This window comes from Zophobas morio, unplaced genomic scaffold (assembly GCF_036711695.1).
Source record: "Zophobas morio isolate AGI-343-1 ecotype UQ-CSIRO unplaced genomic scaffold, CSIRO_AGI_Zmor_V1 ptg000006l, whole genome shotgun sequence".
NCBI classification, from domain to species: Eukaryota; Metazoa; Arthropoda; class Insecta; order Coleoptera; family Tenebrionidae; genus Zophobas; species Zophobas morio.
The window spans coordinates 12,081,663-12,105,852 of NW_026972111.1; the positions used below are offsets into that span (position 1 = coordinate 12,081,663).

General features: G+C 31.9%; 1 protein-coding gene across 2 annotated transcripts in view; it reads right to left on the reverse strand.

Moving 5' to 3' along the window:
* Nucleotides 1–24,190, reverse strand: part of LOC135123626 (bombesin receptor subtype-3-like) — a 294,643-nt gene that overhangs the window by 187,681 nt on the left and 82,772 nt on the right. The window lies entirely within an intron of this gene.

A 24,190-nucleotide genomic window follows, 5' to 3' on the forward strand; every position in this document is an offset into this window, starting at 1 on the left:
TCCTTACATAATTGATTAGTCAACAATGCAGCCAGAAAGTACACGTAAATATGGGAGGAGCACTGTGAGGGTTCCACTACCAACCTGACGTAAAACGTATTAATACTACTTGACACAAAAATTAGAAGATAAATGTGAATTTCAGGAAAATTGCGTAAAGCTTCTTAATGAGGGCCACGTAAGCATTTAGCTTTTTATAACGTCATTAGTGTTTTTCTTGTTAACTACTAATTAAAGCGTTTTTACATGAACGGAAAATTTTAATTTGTGGAAACGGCTAAACTCTTAAAAATTTTTATCAAGTCATCGTCTGCAATAACACGTTCAAATCTTAAGCTCAGTTCACCCGCCGACAAATTCAGTATCTCTACATTTAACTCGACATAACTTTTACCAATTTGTCGCAAATTTTTTTTGACATATGTCAAAAGATAAGTAAAATGAAAGGCTCGACATGTTTTTGTTTTTTTTTTTTTTTTTCAAAAACAAATTCTGCGCTTTTTATGAATTGTATACTTTATCATAATACTGTATACTGAAAACTATTAACTAAATTCTTTGCATCTAACAACAGTTTTCTCTTTTTTGAATACGGAATCGACATGTGTAAAATGTGTACTATGTTACACGTTTTAACACGTAAATGAAATAAACAACCTCTTATTTGAAAATACGTTTACATTGAAAAAAAAACGATGATTTTGTTTACCCCTGAACGGAGTTTAAACCAATAGACACTGAGTGCAAAATTAGCCAGACGAGACGGGATAACAAAAAACCGATTGTCCTTAAAGCCATATATCGGGTCAAGTTCCAATACAAGAAAAACTCTACCTAAAACATACTCCATAAATTTCTTGTTTTTTTGGGACACGATTAATATATTTATTTACTCCTGTCGCTAAAGCACTAAATAAACTGAAATCTGTTCCAATCGATACCATGAATGTCCAACTTTGGCGCTAAACAACTGAAACTTATTTATAATTTTCTTGTGTTTCTGCGGATATAAACAACATGAGTTTTCAGGACTAGGGATTACAATTTATTTGTATGTATTATCCTTTTTTGTGGTATATTTCTACCGGTGCTCTACGAGAGTCACAACTTTTTATTCAGTGTTTGTTTTATTTAAACATTCATGCAAATGCGCTGCGTAAAGATCGCAAAAGAAGTCAGATAAATACTCGTTTGTTAATGCATATGAAAGCATGTTTAAGTTTTTTAAAATGAAACTAAAAATAAATATTTCATACTGGCTTTTTACTAAGATTTTATGCTCTTCTCAGGGAAACCTGTTTTAGATTTTAACTTTGTCCTGAATCGCAAAAAATTAATAAAGCTCCATCAATCGTATTGTGCCAAAAGAAACGGATAATTATAAATACACGCACAAAATATAAACACAAGAAAAATGAAACAGATTCGATAAAAATGTCAGTTTGACCCAAATTGTGGAACAGGTTGAATATGAATATATTTTTATCGTTTAAAAAACAAATTTTAAAATTTACGCGAAACTTTCACTTTAATAATTACGTTGGTGTACACACACTGTTAATGAACGTTTATGTCTCAGATTTGAAAGAAAATATTATTTAATGACTTTGATAACAGTAGTGAAAGCAGCACTGTGAAGTTACCTATTAAAATATTGACCTAACATGTCTGCCTGTGTGGAATACATGTACTATTTACCTACGTATTTAGTACAGAACAAATAGAAATCAGGCACAATCTGTGTATAAATTTAACCCTTACAGTATAAATTTACTCTAGCGACTATGATCACCTATTACGCAAATAACGAAACTTAAATTGGGCGTCTGGAATGATAAGATGATGGATATTTTGCTTTTGTTTTATGATATATTCTCTTTCATTTTGCGGATTCGTTGTTATTTTATATTTATTTCTTTTTTCCATTCCATTTAAGGCTTGGCAGTTTGTGGTTATTCGCGTTTATTTCTTTCGAGTGGTTCCAAGCTTCTAAGCAACACTTAGTGCCGCAGTTGTATTCCATGTTTGTTCTTGAGGCAATTCAGAACAATAAACCGCATTGCAAACAAATACATCCCGACATAAAATTTTTAATGAAATAAATTCAAAGTTATAAGAAATTTTCGTAAATTATTGCGACGTGTAGTTATAAATAGTTTTCCATTAACCGCAAATCTACCTACCCAAAAAATACCAAATTGATGTGTTAGAATATATTTTTCAATAATACTGAATCAGTTTTTCGTAGTTTCTATGTTAAACCGTAAACTTTGGTTGCGTAATATTGAATAATTTTCAAAAACGTACATTCACAAAGTTAATAATGGTGTTTCTAGTATTTTGTAACTAAGCCAATATTTTCGTATGTAGTTAAAGATGAAAAACTATCAGTAGATACGAAACCTTAAAAGTGTAATTAAAATTTGTAATCGAATAGTACTGATGAGTAAAGATAAATCTTAAACAATCAAATGCTTAAAAAGATCTACATCAACTTCATCACTGCGTCCTACTTTTACATCCCGTGAATGTTTCGTCTTGGTAGAATTGACCTGGTGAAAATGATGGTATCCATTTTCAATTCGATTTTTTAAATGGTCCAAAACCATTTAGGCTCTAATCTAATTTTATGGTTAAACTTGTTTAAATATTAACGGTTTCATATACTTAGTTGTTAACCCAAAATTTAACAAAAGCTGTTTGGTTTTATACCGTCAAGTGTAAGGTGAGTGAAGTTGAATTTAAGTGTTTTTGGAACTTTCCTTCCACTCCATTCGCTCCTCAGTCATGTTTTTAATTTCTTCCCACGCTACGCCCCTTCTTTCCGCAATTTTCTTAATACAATCTTTTCTTTTTTGTCTTCGTTTTCCTTTCTTGATCTTGCCTGGAACACGCGACTCGTCCACTTTTTTAACGCTTCGTCAAATTCTATTGATTATTGTTTCACTCCCATCCTCGTTTTACATTCTTTTGATTCCTCCTTGTTCGTTATGACTATGTTTGTGTTCTCCTTGTACATTTCTGTTGTAATTTTTATTGCGCCTCAATATAAGATATTTGTTTTTTTTTTTTCTAAGTTTTTTCCCCCTTCTAAACGCAGATAATTCTTCCTTCCATGATTCTTAGCAAGATTTTTCCGGAGATATTCAATGGTGTGATATTCTCATAATTATTGCAGTTCTCTTGTCTCTGACTTCCAATTTTTGGTATCTTCATTTTTTGTATTATCTCATTCATTAGCTTGTTTAATTATTTTCTTCCTTTTTCTTCCATATATTTTATGATTTTGGAGGTTATATGTATGTATTTTCTATTCCAGATGCTTTTCCTGATTTTGCCTTTCATATGGCTCCTGATAATTCTTCTTGCTGTATTATTTCGATTTCCTGTGAATCATTCTGCTCCTCAGGTTCTTCCTCGTCATCTACATCATCCTGCGTCAACTCTTGGAAAGGTTGCCTGTCCAATATTTTCTCTTTATGTGTGATTATATTATCACCCTTATCTTTTGTGTTAGTCATACTACATTCCTTTTCTTGTTTTAGCTGTTTAAGTGTTACTTTTCTTGTTTTACTTTCTTTATTTTTTTGCATTTTTCTTTGTATGCTCCTTAATTTTCAAGTTTCATTGTATCTGTTTTCCCTCTAATTATTTATTTTATTTCTATGGTTCCACAGGTCTTTCCTGCTGCATCCAGCAACTCATTTTTTACTTCATTCCATTTTTCTTCTATTTCAAAAGTCTTTCTGCTTTTTAATTTTGCATTTAGTATCTCTTGATATTTTTGTCGATATTTTGTTTCTTTGAGTCTATAACTATTTATGCTTTGTTCAATTCGATACATTCTTGTGTACAAAATGTCACACGTTAAATGATTTAAGAAATTTTAGATATCTTCCATATTTCAAAGATTTTAGAAATCTAGAGATTCTAAAATTTTATAGGATCGGAAAATTTTAGATATTTTAAAATTGAACGAAGTCTAAAGGTTTTACAACTTAAAGATTTTCAAGATTAGGGAGTCTGTAGACGTGTTGTAAATTTTAGAGATGTTAGAAATTTCAAAAATTCTGAATATGTTGCAAATTTTGGACAAACTAGAATTTTACAACACTAGAATAATTCTCATTCTATTTTTTTCTTCGTCTATTATTAATTTTAGTATATTATATTCTGGTTAATGTACCAGAGATACAATATATGTTTAAAAGATTTAAACGTTTCCTAGCATGTTAGAAATTTAAATAGATTGATATTTACAAAAAGTTAGAAGGTTTTTGAATTTTAGACACATCGAAATCCGAAATCTAGAGCTTTTCTAGAATTTCAGAGATTCTGAAAATCTGAACATTCCAAAGACTTTAAAGATTTTGTAGGGATTCAACTCCTAATTTTTGAAATTTTAGATATTTTGAGCGTTCTGTAGAGTTTGACGATTTTAATTACTCTAGAGATAGTGGATTTTTCTGAGATTTTTGGATGTTGTGGACATTCAAAAGACTTTGGAAGTTCTAGAATTTTAGTGGTATCCGGACATTTTTAAAATTACAGATATTCTGGAGATTTTAGGTTATGTACATGAAGAATTTACAAATTTAAGAAAGTTTGGAAGTGCTAAAATTTTAAATGAATTTTGCGACTGGTATGCTACTGAGATACAGTATTTATAGAAATTTTTAAATTTCCGAAATTTTACAATTTGGACAGATCGAAAATTAGAAATATTTTAAAATTCCAGATTTTATATAAGTTTAAGGATTCTTAGAGATTTTAACTTAAAAGTATTAAAATTTGAATAATGCTAGAACTTCTACTAGTTACAGAGGCTTCAAGATTTTACATATTGTGGAGATTTGGCGTATTTTAGAGGTTTTGGAATGTTTGAAGACTTGCAATATTTAGGAAAATATAGATATTCACGATTTCGGAAATATGTACTGTAGTTTCCTGATTCCAGAAATGTTTAATATTGTAGAGATTTCAAAATTCCAGAGAATTTAGATGTTATAAAGATTTTCAAGATTCTGGCGGTTCTAGAAATGTCGGAAATTTTAAAGATTTTAGAAATTTCAAAAAGTCCGACTAGGTATATTGCAATTTCTTGACAATTTAGAAACTTCGCGATTTTTGAGATTATCGAGATTGTAGAACTTTTAGGATTTCACATTTGTTGAATATGATATATTATATTCTAGTCAATTCACATAATTTTGCAAACTCTCGCGTTTCAAAAAAGAAAAAATTTAAATATTTTAGAGAGTTTAGAAATTTTATAAATTTAACAATTTTTTGAAGGTTTCAGTGATGTTGGATATTTCAGAGATTACAAAAATTTAGAACATTTTAGAATTTGATTTTTTTTAAACTTTATAATTTTGAACATCCTGGAGCTTTTAAAAATTTTAAACAATATAAAAATTTAAAAGACCATTAAGAGATTCTATAATTTACAGACATTGCATATTTTGAAATTTTTGAATACATATTTTGGAGATTTTGTATGTTTGGAAATTTTAAATATTTATGAAAATTTAAAGTTCTTCAGGGATCTGATGAGTCTAGAAATAAATTTTAATGAGAGGTTGCAAAAATTTCAAAGTTTCATTTTTCAAAAGATTCTAAAATTGTATATGTTCAGGCGATTTAAAAAATTTTAAAATTTAAGGAATTCTAGATATTTTAGAACTTATAAAGATTTTTAAGATTGTGGAGGTTCTAGAAGTGTTGTAAATTTTGGAGATTTTAGAAATTTCAAAATGTCAGAATCTGTCTGAATTTTTAACAAATTAGAGACTTTAGAACTTAGGCAACGTAGAATTTTGGAATTGGTCGAGATTCTAAAACTTCTAGAATTTTAGAGATTGGCGAGATTATTTAACGTCTAGAATTTCACAAATATTGAATATCCTAGAATATTTCTCATTCTAATTGCTACAATTATTAATAATTTTGGCCTATTATATTTAGGTTAATCCATATAATTTTGCAGACTCTGGCGTTTCAAAAAAAATCTAGAAATTTTTGGGTGTTTAGAAATTTAATAAATTAACAATCATTGAAGGTTTCAGTGATATGGGGTATTTCAGAGATTAGAAAAAAGTTACGACATTTTACAATTTAAATAATTCCAAACTTTATAATTTTGAACATCCTGGAGATTTTAGAAACTGACTATAGAGCTTCAAAATTTACAGATGTTGAATATTTTGAAATTTTTAGATATTGTGGATATTTTGGTACGTTTAAAAATTTTTAGATATTTATGAAAATTTGAAGATCCGAAGAGTTCTGACGATTCTGGAAATAAATTTTAATGAGAGTTTGCGAAAATTTCACAAATTTCGTTTTTCAAAAGATTATAAAACTTTGTATGTTCAAGAAATTTAAAAAATGTTTAAATTTAGTGAATTCTAGAGCTTTAAAATCTTATAAAGATTCTCAAGATTCTGGAGGTTCTAAAAGTGTTGGAAATTCTGGAGATTTCAGGAATTTCAAAAAGTTAGAATATGTTGCAAATTTTTAATAAATTGGAAACTTCAGAACTTAAGCAACCTAGGATTTTGGAGATGGTCGAGATTCTAAAACGTCTATAATTTTAGAGATTGGCGAGATTCTACAACTTCTAGAATTTCACAGATATTGAACATCCTACAATAATTATTCTCATTCTAATTCTTACAATTATTAATAATTTTGGTACGTATATTATATAAAGGTTAATCCATATAATTTTGCAGATTCTGGTGTTACAAAAAAATCCAGAGATTTTTGAGTGTTTAGAAATTTAATTTAACTAAATTTAATTTTACCTTAATCTTTGAAGGTTTCAGTGATATGGGGTATTCCAGAGATTACAAAAATTTAAGACATTTTAGAATTTGAATTTTTCTACACTTTATAATTTTGAACATCCTGGAGCATTTAGAAATTTTAAACAATATAAAAATTTAAAAGGCCATAAGTGTTTCTATAATTTACGGACACTGAATATTTTGAAATTTTTGGATACTGTGGAGAACTTGGTATGTTTGGAAATTTTACATGTTTATAAAAATTTGAAGATATTGAGGGTTCTGACGATTCTGGAAATAAATTTTAATGAGAGATTGCAAAAATTTCGTTTTTCAAGAGATTCTAAAACTTTATCTGTTCAGGGGAGTTTAAAAAAATAATAAATTTAATGAATTCTAGAGATTTTAGAACTTATATAAAGATTTTCAAGATTCTTGAGGTTCTAAAAGTAAATGGAGATTTTAGACATTTAAAAAAATCAGAAATGAAAAAAAAAAAATTGGACAATCTAGAATTCTGGAGATGGTCGAGATCCTAAAACTTCTAGAATTGTCGAGACTTCTACAGATATTGAATATCCTAGATTAAATCTCATTCAACTCTTACAATAGGGTATTCCACGCAAAGCTAAAGTAGATGTCGCCACCACCGAAGGGGCACGAATTTGTAACCAAAGGTTGGCAACAGCCAAATTGACATTTGTGTTTTGTGTATTTGTCAGTTGCTTTTGTTAATCAGTCTTTACCACATGAAAGTCACTATATTTGACACTTTTTGCTGATTTTGCCCTTACAACCTTACAGCCTTTAGCAGTACAAAGTGGCAGTGGAATACCTTATTATTAATAATTTTGGTGTATTGTATTCACGTTAATCTACATTATTTTGCAGACTCTAGCGATTAAAACATTTTTGATATTTTACAGCGTTTAGAAATTTAATAAATTTAACAATCTTTGGAGGTTTTAGAACTTGAAGATTTCTATACCTTATCATTTTTAACATTAATTCAATTAAAGATTATAAAAATATAAAAGGCTACAGAGCTTCTATAAATCACAAACATTCAATATTTTGCATTTTTTGGACATTGCGGAGAAGCTTTGAAAATTTTAGATAGGGGTATTTAAGAAAATTCGAAGATCTTGAGGGTTCTGACGATTCTGGAAATAATTTTAATATTTTAGAGATTTCAAAGATTTCAGAAATTTCGTACGGATCAGAATATTTAATATTTACCCATCTAGGGGTTTCTATCACATTACATTTTTTTGAAATAATGAGCGTTGATTTTTTGCAATTAAGGCTTATCTATATCGGTTAGCGTAAAATTCCTGGTATCATTAAATCGCAACAAAGTTGACTGAAACGAGTTATATGTTTGTTTCCTGGTTTGGTCGTTAAATTCACGATAAATTGCTACTTTTTACGTATTTACCAAAACATAACACTTACACGCCTGTTAAGTCTTCTATGTAAAGTATGGCTTTTCATTTTAATTTTATATCTCACAAATGCTGTATAAATACATCATCGTTTAATGCAATTTCGGACGCTCTACGGTAGGTATATTACTGGGAATTAGGTTGTAAATTACGAACTAAATTTCACCTCGCTTTCTTTGCTCTTTGTGTTTATTAAGCATTGTGTACTTCATCATTACCTGCTTCTGTTATTTAAGGTTTTCTTTAAGTTAATTTAACTTATATGTGTTGAGCAATAATTAATATTGTTATTATTTAATAATGATGTCTTTTGCTAAACGTTTTTACCTTAAATTATTTATGAAAAACAAAATTTTTATTTGTATACTGTAACTGTAAACCACTTCAAAGCGGCAACTGAGGTCTAGTCGCTTAACATATTCTGTTAGTTTTGAACTACCGATGAACCGTTTTCGGTATTATCATAATTCCGTCTTGTTAGTGCAGAATTTAGATACCACTTTGTCACACAAAAACGTCCAATTCCTCTATGATACATAACTTATAACTCTGTAATTATATAACATTAATATAAGCAATAAATTATGCTTTAAATTATAAAAATTAAAACAAAAATCGCAAAAATATCGATAGGTTAGCAGGATACAAGTAGATATCGGTTCACGAAAAAAACATCGAAGAAAATCACTTAAGAAATTTACCACGTAAATTTAAACGTAGATGGGATGATCCTTGAAAATTTAATAAAACGATTCACTTTGGTTTCCCATCTCACTTTTCCCCATTTTCCCCTCCACTGGAAAACAAAGAACGACAGATGGAAGACGGTGGCCAAAGTACCAAGAATTACGTGATAATCTCCTTAATGTAGATTGGGAGGAATACACCTAATTCATTCTTTTGAGAGACTTTTTTATTTCTGAGCGTTTTACTAACAGAGCCTGGGTCATTCATATCAAACACTTATGAAAAAAAACCTAAGATATTAAAATCGCTCGTTATAAATTGCAAATCTCATTTCAAATTTTTAAAACTTTATTGTGTTGAAGATAAGAACGACTTTCGGTCGCGACGAACATTCAAAAACGATCTTAGAACGCCAAACAATTCCACAACAACAAAGAAATTCTATTATAATTTGACGTTCTTTTGTCGACGTTTATGGCTAATAAGCGGTTTCAGCAGACGATAATTTGGTGGATTTCAAACAAATGATGTCTTCCGCTTTCTCTGATGCACTGTTCATCCAGTCATTATGTCAAACTATTGAGGTTTACAATTAGAACTGCACGCCAAAGATATTCTCGTCAGAATGGGGAATAATGCTGCAATTATTCGGTCTTCCGTTTCAGTATCCTGCTATATTAATTTGTCGCTGCCATTGAGGTTTCAGATAAATTGCTTCGACAGTCTGGATCTAATACACTGTCTGATACGGTGTATAGCTGTTTGATTATAAGCTCGCATTTAAACATCGAGTGCCTTAAATCCACTCTTCATAAAAATCTCTGTTTACCGTATTAGATAGAGGCACTCTAGCGACGTCATCGTTACGTCGTTTTATGCCACTTCGGTAAAAATTTAGCCTCAAGTTAGTGCGAGGTGTTGTGTGATGTTGATAAAATGAGACGCGTTTTCATAATAGCATTTAGGTGATTCGCTTTTTGCCGGAAGTAATATCGTGTCAGTATGAAGCTGATAAGCGGCTTATGGTTGATAGTATGGTAAGCAGAAGGTGTCAGATTTGATGGATGTTTTAGTGAGACGCGTGAATAAGTTGATTTGTGTTTGTGGGTAGTTATATTACAAAAATTGAAGTACTTTATACTAGACATATTGTCAAATCATGATCAACAAAATTTGTATTTGAGTCATCCCTGGAAAGGATGGGCACTTTTTTCAAATATATTTTTTCTAAAGATATATTCATTTAACAAACCATAAATGGACGATATTTCTGTCGCAATTAAATATTTTTAATAAAACCAGATTTCTAACCGATTAATAATACAAGTATATATACAAGTTCTGACAAAATATTTACTTATTCAGTTACTTTCATTTACTCGAATGTTTATGTTAAATCCCGTAGGTGTTTTATAAATGTTTATCATCAATAATATGTGATGATTTTTAGATGAAATCATTATTTAATATAAGTTTATCCCAAAAGATATATTTTCAGCTCTGTATAAAACAAAAAATTATTTATAATTCCCCTTTAACGAATATTTTTACTAAGCAATGCATGCTTGAAAAATGCGAAACGGAATTTTTCAGGGTATGCAGGCAATTTGTCAAAACGAAACCCAGGGTCATAGAAGCTCCGCTTGAAATTAGGATGGTTTAATATAAAATTAAGTGTAGTTGCTACGTACTTCTCAGATTCTATAAACTCAGTCTAACCTATTAATACGAATAATGTTCAGCGTGGAATAATTTATTTGAATTCGTGGTTAAAGTTGTATAAATATACTCGGAAGCCGATTTTATTTTTTCCACAATACTCGGATCTAAGCATCATCAATTGTATTTAACTTTGTAAAATCTTTTACTTTCGCCTAAAACTATTTCTGTTGGTCGAAGAACGAAATCATCAGCTATTTTCCGAATTGTGGAAACTTTATTAGCTGTGAATATTTTTTGCATTATTTTTGAACTACTGCAACTCTACATCAAGTGATTTCGTCAATACGATCTGTTTTCTTCTACTAAGTCACTACGAGGGAACGCACAATGCAGTAGTTCGTAAAAACAGTACCTGATATAATTACTGACAAATCTTCTTATGTGTCATGTTCGTGTCGTACTAGTAATATAATCTCTGCTGAACGAATTCACAGTAATTTCAAGAACATCATAGACAGGCTGACAATAGTTGAAAATAATATTCGTGTAATTCAAGAGGAATGGACAGAATTCAAAAGATCTAATTCTAATCTTGATAATATTTCTGATTTTAATAGTACGAGTACTATGTCAGAAACTCAAGAGTGCAAATAGCGTAGAGCTAATGGTTTGTTATTTAATATCGTTGAAGTTCCTGCCTCTTCTGTTGCTCAAAAACTTGAAGATGACATTAAAGAAGTTGCATCCGTCCTTCTTCTTGGTTCTTTTCCTAATCCCAAGTTATTCGCATCGGTAACTATATTCCCCTCTGTTAAGGTTATCTATGACAGTAAGATTAATTACAGTCGTAATAGTTTATTATACATATACCTACTAAGAGACTAAAGTGCACGATGTAATCCCGAAAGTGGAGATGAGTGCCCGAGCGTTAGCGAGCACTTTAGTCTTATGGTGTATATACTATTTTTTGCCCTCTCGGGACTATAGATGCTAAATTTTAAATTGGAAGAAAATATTCGAAATTACATATCATCAATCGCGATATTAACCCTTTTCGATGTGTTTATATTACCACTTTAAGTTAAACAGTGTTTGGTTGTTATGGAAACACTTTTCATCCCTAGGGTCAAAAAGAGCCACTTTAGTCCCCATTTACAGGGACTAAAATATCGATTTTAGTCTTGGGAGGGCAAAAACATCATTTTAGACCCGATCTAACCGAAATATAGTGTAGCTATACCGTAATACAGTTAGAAATGAGATTTTTTAAAAAATAAATAAATTAAGTAATATTATTAGAATGATGATGGTCTTAACTCAATGTTAAAAGATTTTTCTCTTAATGTTAATTCTAGTGGATAATGATCTGATTATTTCTCAATCCGGATTTGTCATAATATCTCTAAGGTGGGGCTTCATTTAAACAATTATAATTTTTTCGGACATACCGCAACTCTATTACTGGTAAGAAAGTCCCTGGGTGTGGTGTGATTATTGCGGTAAAAAAAATATTTTCGTTTTGTCTTGTCATCTTGTCTTCTCATCTTGTCTTGTTGAGTCCCGAGTGGTTATTAATGTCCGTGATTTCTTTATCAGGTTGGCAACTTATTTAAAATTTTACTACAGCATACCCACGCCTGATTGTCAAAGTAAGATTTATGATGGCTGCCATCGTCTCAACCAATCAACACGTTTGTTATGCGTACCCAAGTCAAAACTAACAAGTATGAACTGATGTATTAGCATGGATGCCAATACTTCAGAATTGCCAACACAAAATTTGCTTCAATCATTGATAGTCACCCGGTATTTACAAAATTTGAATATTATTGTTGGTTGAATTTACATTCCGTCTGTATTGCTACTGGACGTTTATGGAGATTATTGTGCTGATTTGTTGTAAATTTTCCGAGAAGTTTCCTAACTCTACATTATAGCATAGCTGGTGACTTTAATTTGTCCTTTTCGGATGGAATGGGATGTGTTTAATTAGTGCATTTATGAACTTACAACAAGCTAATAGTATCTCAAATGGCAGAGGTGTAGACTTTGATATTATTTTTTCTAATACTGTTAATTTAAAGGTTTGTCATGCACTAGATCCTATATTTTCTGAATGTTTTCATCATTCTCCATTATCGAGGTATGCATCTTCCGTTTGTCTTTGTTTTCTATACTATGAAACTTGTACAATATTTAACTTTGACAAAGATTATTATATTTTATTAAACATATTCTCTATACATGCTTAATTTCAACTGTTTATGTTTATACTTAGAAAGAATTCGACGGTTAGAACGTTCAGACAACAAGCATCAGCGGCGGCATTTGTCAAGTCAGGACAGCGCACCATAATAAAACTGACGTCTCTACAGTTATCTCTAAATTTTAATTAATTAATTAATTAGTTGGTTAGATGCTTAGTCCTCTCCTCTGTTTTGAGGATACAAAAGCAATCAAATTTTATGTTCTTTTGACTTTTCTCTTTACACAGATGCCGTTAAATTAATTAATTTAAGCAATAAACCAAAACGTTTCGAATATTATTTTGATTGGGTAGCTGTTGCCAGTATTGTGAGAATTTAGTATCACACAATTTCAAAGTTAAATTGTAAAATGTTTTTATACAATTTTCATATTCAGTCATGTTGTGAAATAACGTCATCATTTTTTGGACGTTTTACCATGTTTACCTTAAAACATTTGTAAAATTTCAGACCATTCAATTTTGCAGTTTCAAGGTTAAATCGCAAAATGTTACACTATTTAATTCTTTTTCCAAAAATCCGAACGATTAGGGTAAAAACTCAACACGGATTTAAAGACTACAACTACAAGAGTATGTTATTTTGTAAAATTTAAACATTTGCTGTTGTAAAATTTGGGGATGACGTCATCCCATTGTTGGTGGGAATGCTCAGACAAATTCTGGTTAGCGTTTTACCATATACGCAATGTTCCCAACATATATATAAAATTTGACAGCAGTTGGTCCAGTAGTTTTAGAGATTATCTGTCTAATAAAAATCAACACGGACAGTTGACAGACCATAGGCGACCGACAGGCAGAAACACAAGACTGACATTTTTGTACTCTTGGGGTCATGAAATGTAGAGAAAACCTGGAAGTAGCAATTATTGTCGGATTATTATTATTACAATACTTCCTTAGCATACATACGCTCGAGAAGTCAAAATCTGGCAAACGCCACTTGTAAAGACCTCGATCAACAGCTCCATGATGCTCACATTTCTAAGATGAAACTGAGTATCTCAAGCGAACCCAAGTTTTTCTGGAAGTTTGTTCCAGACAAGAGAACGAATAATTGCATTCCAGATGAAATCACAGTTATGGACCAATTCTTATAAAAGGCTATTTCAAGCTGGCTACTTGCGTTAAATCAACGCACCGATTTGCGTCAATAGTAAGTTGTCGTGCATTTTCACATTTAAAATTTCCATTGACGCAAGAAGAGTGCAACAACGACTTCTTAGCTCTTGACAATTTTCCAATAAATTAACAGCAACACAATTAATTGTTGAGCAAATGGGGGGCTACATCGGTGCCACAAAAGTGCGCTACAGCAATCAATCCACAAAAAAGGAAAAAATATAAATAATCTCTTTCCGAAAAATGTTGCCTCTGTATATGTGGACGACGACTCTAGAAAATTTCTGTTTGGTTTTACGACGTATTCTCAGATTAACGGTGTTAGTTCAAATATCACACTTACCAATGTTTTTGATCACACTTCCTAGTCTTCGTGGTTACAAATTGCAAATTTACCCTACATCTGTTCAATTTATTTAAATCATCTTTGCAGGAAGGAGTTTTCACTGAAATGCGGAAAGGAAGTTTCATAGTTTTGGTTTCAATTTTCAAATCAAGGCAGCGCAGCATAATGAAACTGATATCTATAGCGGTGTTTGCAATCAATCCGCAATTTCAAAATTACTTGACTCTATAGTATCCAAGTAGTTACAGTCTTTGGTTACTTCGTTCAAATGACTTTTGCTCTATATTTTCTAATTTGTTAGAATATGAATCGTTTTTGATTGAAGCAATGAGCAATGTGGATTGTATTTCTTTCTTTTTTAATGTTCACTCGGGTGTACCACAAGGCACCCACTGTGGACCCATTCTATTCTTCGACTTACTGGTTTCAATATTCAAATTACTAATTACATACAAATGACCTAAACCTTTTTAAAAATAACAGGTGTTCATCTAAAAAAATTATCAAGTTGCCATTGATTTTTCTTTCTTTTTAAGTATTTCTGTGCTGAAATTCAAATTTATGATAGATGACAGCTGTCATCGATCGTCTAATCTAATCTTACTTTTTCCAATGTAGTAAGTGAGGAGAGTAAATACGACTTTTTTTAATTTATATTAAAAACTGGTTTGATATTACAATAAATGTTGAAAATGTTGTCCCTCTGCGTCAATGCATCGTAAAACCCTCCTCTCAAAATTTCTGAAAACATTTTCTAACATAATAGGATTGTTATTAATCTCTAGACATTTTTGTTCAATTCTTTGCTGTAAGTCCTCCAGATTTGTGACCAGTGTTTGAAAAATTGTGTTTTTAAGATGAGGCCACAAGAAAAAAATTACAAGTTGTCAGATCACAGGAACGAGGTTGTCAAGGAATTTCGAAATTCTAAACAGCGTTCAAATAAAAACGACGTCAAGCTAGCTTTGGAAATGTGAACGTACGGCTTGGTAAATGTTAGGTTATGTCAAATGTCATTAAAACAATGCCATTACACACTGCAGTTTTAGTGCCAAGGAAATGTTTATTTTTCATAACAATAACTGCTATAGAAGTGACCACCGTTTTGCTCGTGACAATTTGGATATCTTCTGTTAACAGAATTAAAAACATTTTGTAATAGGTATAACGGGATTGTTATTGATTTCGTAGATTTTCTCTATAATTCGTGCTTGAAGGTGATCGAGATCATTCATTGGAACCTGAAAAATAGAATTTTTGATGAATAGCCATAGAAAGAAGTCACAAGGAGTGATCTCACAGGATCTTGGAGCGAATTCGTGCTCAGCACCGAGGCTAATTAACCGATCCTGTCTGTTGAACCAGAACACGTACAGAAGTTCTGGGAGAATTATTCATTATTTGTTGCACATTTTGAACTAGTTCATGAGTACGCCTTTTTGGCCGACCACTTCCTTCTTTTCGCGTCAAGCTGCCGGTTTTCCGAAACAGTTTCAAATAAAGATTTAGCCAACTCATTCTGAAATTCGTCCCAGCAATTAGCTAAAAAGTACCTTCAATTTTTCGCCCATTGCGGAAATAAAATTCTATCATGAAAATAATCTGTTCGGAAGTGAAAACCATTATGTGTTAATCGCAGTGACACTAATGAAATAAGTTATTCTTAGTTAAAATAATGTAATCAAACTACGCCCTACGTTCACATTTCCAAAGCCAACTTGACGTCGTTTTTATTTGAACGCTCGTTATATTTCAGTTAGTCCATTGTACAATGAATTGGAAATCCATCTTGTTGAAAAAATCCGTTCTGCAAGTCATCATCATGTAACTGGTTGACAAACGGCTCTGAAATTTCAGTTTGATATTTAGCAGCATTCAGTACTTGATAAAAAATAACGGTTGTAGGTAATTCTTGAAAGATTATTGATATGTAGGTAAGCGAAGAAAAATGTTGCTGCCTCGGTGGGAATCGCACCACACGCCCCCCGCTTGCCGGGCAGGTATCTTGACCACTAGACCATGAGGCCGCTTATCTTTCTTCGCTTACCAACGTGTTATTGTGCCGTCACATTTCTCCCCAACGATAACAGGATTCTTGATTTGTCGTTCTTTTCTGATGAAACCTGGTTTCATCTGTCAGGCTACGTCAACTCACAGAGCTTCAGAATTTGGAGTACAGAAAATCCTCACGTTTTTGAAGAAACACCATTACACGCAGTGAAGGTTGATGTGTGGTTAGCTGCTTCCAGACGACGATTCATAGGTCCGATATTTTTTCAACAGACAGTTAATGCGACGAGAAACAGGGAGCAAATTTTGGATATATTTGTGAATCAATTATTGCCCGAACAATTAAAGTACGGTTATTTTCAGCAAGATGGTGCTACAGCTCATACAAGAAAAAATTTAAGATATTTGGAAGAATTTTATGGCGACCGCATAATAAGTTTAAGAGCAAATCCAGTGTGCCCCCCCGACTTGACCCCACTTGATTTTTCAATATTTGGGTGGATAAACGACAACGCAATTTACAAACCGAACTTTAGCGGGATCAAACTTTAGCAAAATTATTTAATGCGAAAACTACTCATTGCCATTTTAAAACATTGGTACTGTTCTTTAATTGTGATAAGACTTGCTCTACCTTTGTCCATTACATGATTTTCCACAATTTTTACCTTCAGAGTACCTACAAAAATGTAATTTTTTAACTAATTACCGTGTTTTTTGGTTTCGATAAATTTAACCTCACTTTTTGGATTTCATTATTTGAAAAATTATTGTTTCTTTGCAAAACAGACCAGATGATTTATTCTGCTAATGCTCTGACGTATGTTCGTGTCTATTTAAAATGAAATTAAACCGCAAACCTGGCATTTCAATTTTTGACACATTTGACAGATTTGTTTTGACGTTCGTGACATTTCAAACGAGTTCAAATCATTTTGGTGATTAGCGGCACGAGAAAAATTTCAGTTGTTTTTCATAGGTGAGTTAACTACAATATTTTATGATGACTGTATATAATTATATACACATTTTTAAATTGAGTTTCCCAGTAATAAACCAAGTGTTATACTTAAAATGCCCGACACAAAAAAATTAACCTTTAGAAATCCTAACATTTTTGTTATGACCTGATGATCCTGATATATATATATAATTATATACACATTTTTAAATTGAGTTTCCCAGTAATAAACCAAGTGTTATACTTAAACTGCCCGACACAAAAAAAATTAACCCTTAGAAATCCTATCATTTTTGTTATAACCTAATAATCTTGATAACATTGATGTATCTTATAAATAAATTTTCATTTAAAACCGTACTATAAGAAATTTCCAAATTAACTGCTTCACCGGAAAGTGCCACCTTCAAGTTTATACAAATTTATTATTTTCTAGATGACACCCGTCCTTTAAATTAGTCCATCCGAATTAAATTTTATAGCATCCCTCATTACCACGGCCTGCCGAAAATGTTGAACATTTTGTCAAAATATCACCCAAAATTCACTCCACTACCTTGCGTAACGACACCCAATGATAACGACACCTCGTCTCCAGTTCCTTAATTATTATTACGAGCTATTTCAATCTCCTTCATTCTCTTTCATAACCGTAGTCTCACTTTATAACTCGAACTTCACCTTACTCCACTCTTGAAGTTCAAGGATTTCACCGGTAAATGGCTTAAATTGGCATATTGCGCGGTGTCAGATCGTTGCTTCGATCTGCTCTACCTCCATAAAAAGAAAATTTTCACGGATTTTACGACTGGCGCCGTGTTCCGTCTAAAATATGAACTGAACCAGACTCTGCTTATCACATTATTCCAGCTTGCGATGAATTTGTCGGTGTTTGTTGGCAGATTATTTGGAAAAAGTATAGCGATAACTTTTATCCTGCCAGCTTTGTATCGATTCTTTTCGGGGAAAAGGAGGTATTAGAGGTTGTGCCCAGACGCTGATTAAAATGGTTGAATTAAGTGGGTTGTATGGTCATTTAGGATTTAATTCATTCTATTACCGTAAGAGCTTTCTCATTTAGTCTGCACAGGTCATTTCCATGGTGTTAGGAGATTACAGTTTTACTGCAAAAACTGAATGAGCAACAAGTGTTTTCGCTTCATTTCAATCAAGGGGGAAATACAGAAGAACCAAGGAAAAACCGCAACGAAGCAGAAAGAAATTACATCGCATACAGAAAACTGTAAAATTTAACGGTTGCAACATTTGTACTTGAATAGTTAAACATAATTTTTCTAAAACTGCAAGTCTTGCATATGATATCTCGACTGTTTAATTATGAAATAACGAAATTAAAAAGTATCCAACTTGATATGAATTGTTAAAACTTTGATAAAAATAATTGCTTGGATTGGCAGCATAGAAAAAATCAGCAGTATTGTTTAACACAAAGCCATCATTCAAGTTACTTTGCTGTTTGGATTTCTATGTGTACTACTTGCCATCTTCACTAATTAGCTAATGGATGAGATATGCAGCGGATTTAATAAGAAACTTAGATGCAATAACAAAAGAGCTACCAGATAAACTGAGTGCAATAAAGGACGAAATATCGTGATAAAGAACGACATTTAAGTATAGCCTCTCTGTAATTTAGAGTTAAGAAATGAGTAAATAAAGTTACAAATTTACACTCTGAACTTTACTAAAACGCCTGCAAAATGGAGGAACGAGTGTTACGGAAAAGCTAATTTTATTTGCCAGATGCTTTATTTAGAGAGAATATTTCATGTTATGACTTTAAACCCATACTAGAAGCGTTGTAATAATTAAGAGTGGGTATAAGCAAAAGGCAAATATGAAAACGAGAAAATTTAATTAAAAACCAATAAAAGTCGCGAGAAGACTGGAGAGTGTCAGAATAAAACTACGACGCGCTTATTAAGCCATCCTGTATATACGATTCATAATTTATTTATTTTTTCATTAAGTTTTCAAAAAAAAATTAAACACAAACAAGATGATGGCACATTTCTTCAGCAAAAACAGGAATTCAACACAAATATTGGAAGTTGCAAATTGATTTAAAACTTTACGAACTTTCAAAAATTGAATTCTTTGCCAAGAACATGCAAATCCTTTGTTATTCGTTCACCGTCATAAATCACATTTCTTACTTAAATTTAAAACAACATCCCCGACAAGAATTTAATATTCCTTAATAACATGTTTTGCAGTTTGTCTTCTTATTGTCTACAAATACCGAACTACTGAACTTCCAAGTTTTACCAATATTAAGGCTTTCGAATAAACTGAACTAACTTTTCGCATAAATTTACAATTTGGTTCAGTTTATTAAAAACGAAAAATTAAATTTACTGTTCTTCGACTAAATATTTAATGAAATGAATTGGAGCCAATTTCTGGATCGAGTAGGTATTGTTCGAGCTTGATTCGCTTTTGATCTCGGATAATCCTTTTAATTTAATTAAAATTATCGCCAAACTCCTAACTGAAGCGAAAACAGGTTTCCGTTTCCTTTTACGACCCAAGAACAAACAAACCTGGAAATTTGTTTTTCAAAAAAAAAATTCCATCTCATCTTTTTATATAAAGTGATAGTTTTACCCTCGTTTTAAATCACACTGAGTTATTGATACAAAGATCTTTTTTATTACGCGATAAATTACTTTTGTTTGGGAGGACCATAAAATATAACCCCGTCAGGACAGATTTAAAAAACAGATCATGTTCAAAACGTTTTATTAATGTTTCAACAATTGCGAAAAGTGACCACAAAGAGACTTTTATTTTATCTTGTTTGTTGTGAGTTAACCGCGTTCTTTTACTACTAAATAGGTATTCACCTGCTATATAAAATTTTCAAAGCTTTTCAATACTACACCGTCATGTTGACCAGTTAACGACATCTTCGTTAAATGTAATACCTAAATCAGCTTTTCGAAAATTTTTAAATTTACAGAGATCATGCTACATACCTACAGAATACAATGTTTAACCTGTATTTTTCAGTGGTTCTTAATTTTGTTGCAGTTGCTGAAAATTTTCAGATCTGAACTTAATCAAATTTATCAGGAGCTTTAAGGGATACATAATTAAATGGAAAACTGCTAGAGGTACAGTCCGATGAATAATTTCAGAAACAATGCTCCATACACTGTCACTTCAAAAATAACCTTTCAAATTAATGGTATGGGATTCATATCAGAATGTGTAAATAAATATACAATCTTTCGTTCAAAACATTGAATGCACATGTTTCTCGATTTTCTATTCTTGATACTAAATAAATATTTAATCACGTTTTTCAAAATATAAAATTCGCGAAATTAATACACATTTATCACTCGTTTTTTGCAATTTAATTGAGATCTTACAGACACTTGAGTGTTTAATTATAATCTAAGCCATTATTTATTAACAACTGCAATTACCATTTGGATCCCGTTTTTGTGAAACTGTGAAAAATTGATTGTCGTAGAGATTTGTAGATTTCTATGTGGTAACATAACACGCCCTCTAAATTTAATATGAATTTATATTAGGATATTAGGATTTATGCATATTGCATTGTATGCAGGGCCGGATTAATAGGAACCACCGCTGTGAGCCCAAATTATCTTGTCCTTGCATTTATTTTTTTAACTTCAAAGATTACCCTCAAAATGCTCAATATTCACCTTGTGGCAGAAATACTTTTGACATTTTTGTCTCTCCATCCATCAAAGTAAACATCATTTTTTATTACACCCCGAAGGAAAGAATCAATAGGGTACAAATCAGGCGATCTTGGAGGCCAACTTATTGGGCCCCTAGTCCCTACCCAACAGTTTTAAAACATTTCTGTTAAAAAAATATCTACGTTCCTCACCTTGTGAGGTGGTGCTCCATCCTGTTGAAAATACAAGTTTAGGACGTGATTCAGCGGTGAGTTGAATACGTAAATATTAGTCGCCATTCAAAAGATCGCTAATCGTGATTGTTAGCACTGCAAAGATTTCTTTTTTTTATCTATATATATTCACGGTCACGAATGGGCATGTTTTGCGTTCAATTGTGAATTATTGAGTGAGATACACAAGTGCAGTTATTGAAATTGGTATCAGTGGAGAGCTCTTATTAGTGTTACGTTGATCGCAATCACAATCGGCGTGAGTAAAACTCAACAATTTATTTCTTAGTAGGTAACTCAAATTTACACGACTGATTACACAGCTATTATGTACACAATAATTCTGATTGAAATGGATTTGACTAGACTCGACCCACTGTCTGGATTCACTCAACTCGACTCGTTAACTGAATAATAATCGTTCCCGACGGTGGCCTCTATTTAAACCCATACTTTCTTTTAGATACTCGGCAATCGGGGTCTTTCTGGAATACCCATCGCGAGTTCCGCTTCCAGACATTTCTTGAGTTCAGAAGAACAACAGGTTACTATAAACCCATCTGCTTCGTTATTGAATACAAAAAAAATGATTCAGGACACTGCAGAACGTGATTATTATTTTTGCATGTGAAGAAAATAGTGTATCAGCCAAAGACCAAGAAAATGCTGATAAAGACCATCTGCCCAGAATTCTTCAAATTGTAAACATCACTGAATACAACTTGTCGTTTTACCGTCTAGGAAAATTTGCCCCCTCTAAAGGTAATCGTCATCCTATCGAAATACTGTCTAGTCTGTAGATAAGGTTTCAATAGCTTTACGAAATGCTTATAAATTAAAAAGGTCACAATTTAGCAACACATCAGTTTCGATAGATTGTACTCTAATGCAGTTGATGAACTATAAAAATGTCAAATGTAAAAGTAAAGGTGAAACAAATTTACGCATTATATATCAAAATGATATTCCTCCCATAATATCTGCATCGTCTTTAAACTAAACAAGCCCAACCAAATTCATAATGTTTCAAAATCATTTAACATCTATTACCAAAACGCTAGAGGACTAAGATCTAAAATTTATATGTTCTACACCAGCTGTTGTCAGTTATCTTATGACATCATAATTATAACAGAATCTTGGCTGAATGATTCTGTAAAAACTGCGGAACTCTTTCCACCCTCATAGTGTAATTTAATTAGATGTGACAGGAACTTATCATCTGTTCATAAATTTGATGGAGGTGGTGTCCTATTTGGTTTTCGTGATCATGTTAACTATGAGCTTCTAGATGTTACTATCATCTTAAAATTGATCCTGTTGGTTGATTTGGTTGTTTGCAGATGTACTGGTGAGAACTTTTCGCTTTTTCTAGTATCATAGTTTATATCCCTCCGAAATTGTCTGTTAATGACAGCGAACTGCTTTTTGAACATTTGGAAATACTACTTGTCAATAAGCTTGTTCTAATAATTGGTGACTATAATATCCATAAATTTGTTGCAAAAACTTCTCTCCTAAAGCTATATTTCTTAGTCGTTTCTATAATACACTAGAATTAATCCAATCCAACAAAATCCTTATCTATTGATATCGAAGTAGTTTCTCCACAAACATTACTTACATTAATTTTCCTGTATCTCATGAGCGCAGACTTAATTTTCGGAAAGCTAATTTTCTCAAATTATACGATGATTTATTAAATGCAAATTCTCCATGATTTACAAATGAAATCAAACATTATCTTAAACGTAGACTATATTACAGACGAAAGTGAAAAGTTATAAACGATATTTATTTTCTTAATGAATTTAAGAGAAACGCTTGCAAACTAAAACGCCTATTTCATCAGCCTATAAGTCTTACATACAAGAAACTGAAGAATCGATTAAGAAAAATCCGAAGAAAATTTTTGACTTCCGCATCAAACAGGGCTATACCAGAATACCTGGATCTAGGTTTAAAAATGACCTTTGCTATGACAACGAGCGTTCAAATAAAAACGACGTCAAGTTGGCTTTGGAAATGTGAACCAATCATTCCGAAGTCCTAAATTCACATTTACAAAGCCAGCTTGACGTCGTTTTTATTTGAACGCTGGTTGCTTCCTTAGAGATAGTCAATGCGTTTGCTGATCATTTCTCTAATATTTATCTTCAGAATACTAGTGTGTCTGCTTATTATTGTCTACCTTTTAATTTACAAATGGTTACTGAACAGCATATCTTGGATATCTTGTCAAGTCTGCCTAATAATACTTAACACTGCAGGTGATGATCACATGCCAAGTTTCTTACAGCCAGATATGTGTTAGCATACCCTCTTACTATCATTAACTTATCAGTTGCTACAGGAACTTTTCCTGACACATGGAAACATACGCGTATTACACCTGATCACAAAAAGGTGACATAACTCACATACAAAGTTATCGTCCTATTTCTATACTCTCTAATTTTGCTAAAATTTTTGAAAGAGTAATCTACACAGCTTTACCTAGGTAAGAAGACCCAGTCATATCTGTCGTCTAATCAGCACGGTTTCCTGTCGGGTAGATCAACCATTACAAATCTCACAACCATTACCCAATTTATGTCTCAGAAACTTGATAAAAAGAGGTTAAGTAGATGTTGGCTATACTGACTTTTCAAGTGCATTTGATACCGTTGATCACGGTGTTTTACTCAACAAGCTCTCTTCTTTTGTCATGGCCCCACGATTTTTGAAATTAATTGAATCTTACCTAAGCAACAGGGTTAATTATGTTTTATATAATGGGTATAAATCAAATCCGTATACGGCAGCATCTGGTGTACCTCAGGGTTCCAACTTGGAATCCCTACTATTTATTATTATTTTTATTAATGATCTACTTATGTCACTTACTTGTAAGAAACTAACGAATGCTGATGATCTAAAAATGTATACAACAATTGCTGGTCGACATTTGCAACACAAGCTTGACTTCATTCGTGAATGGTGTG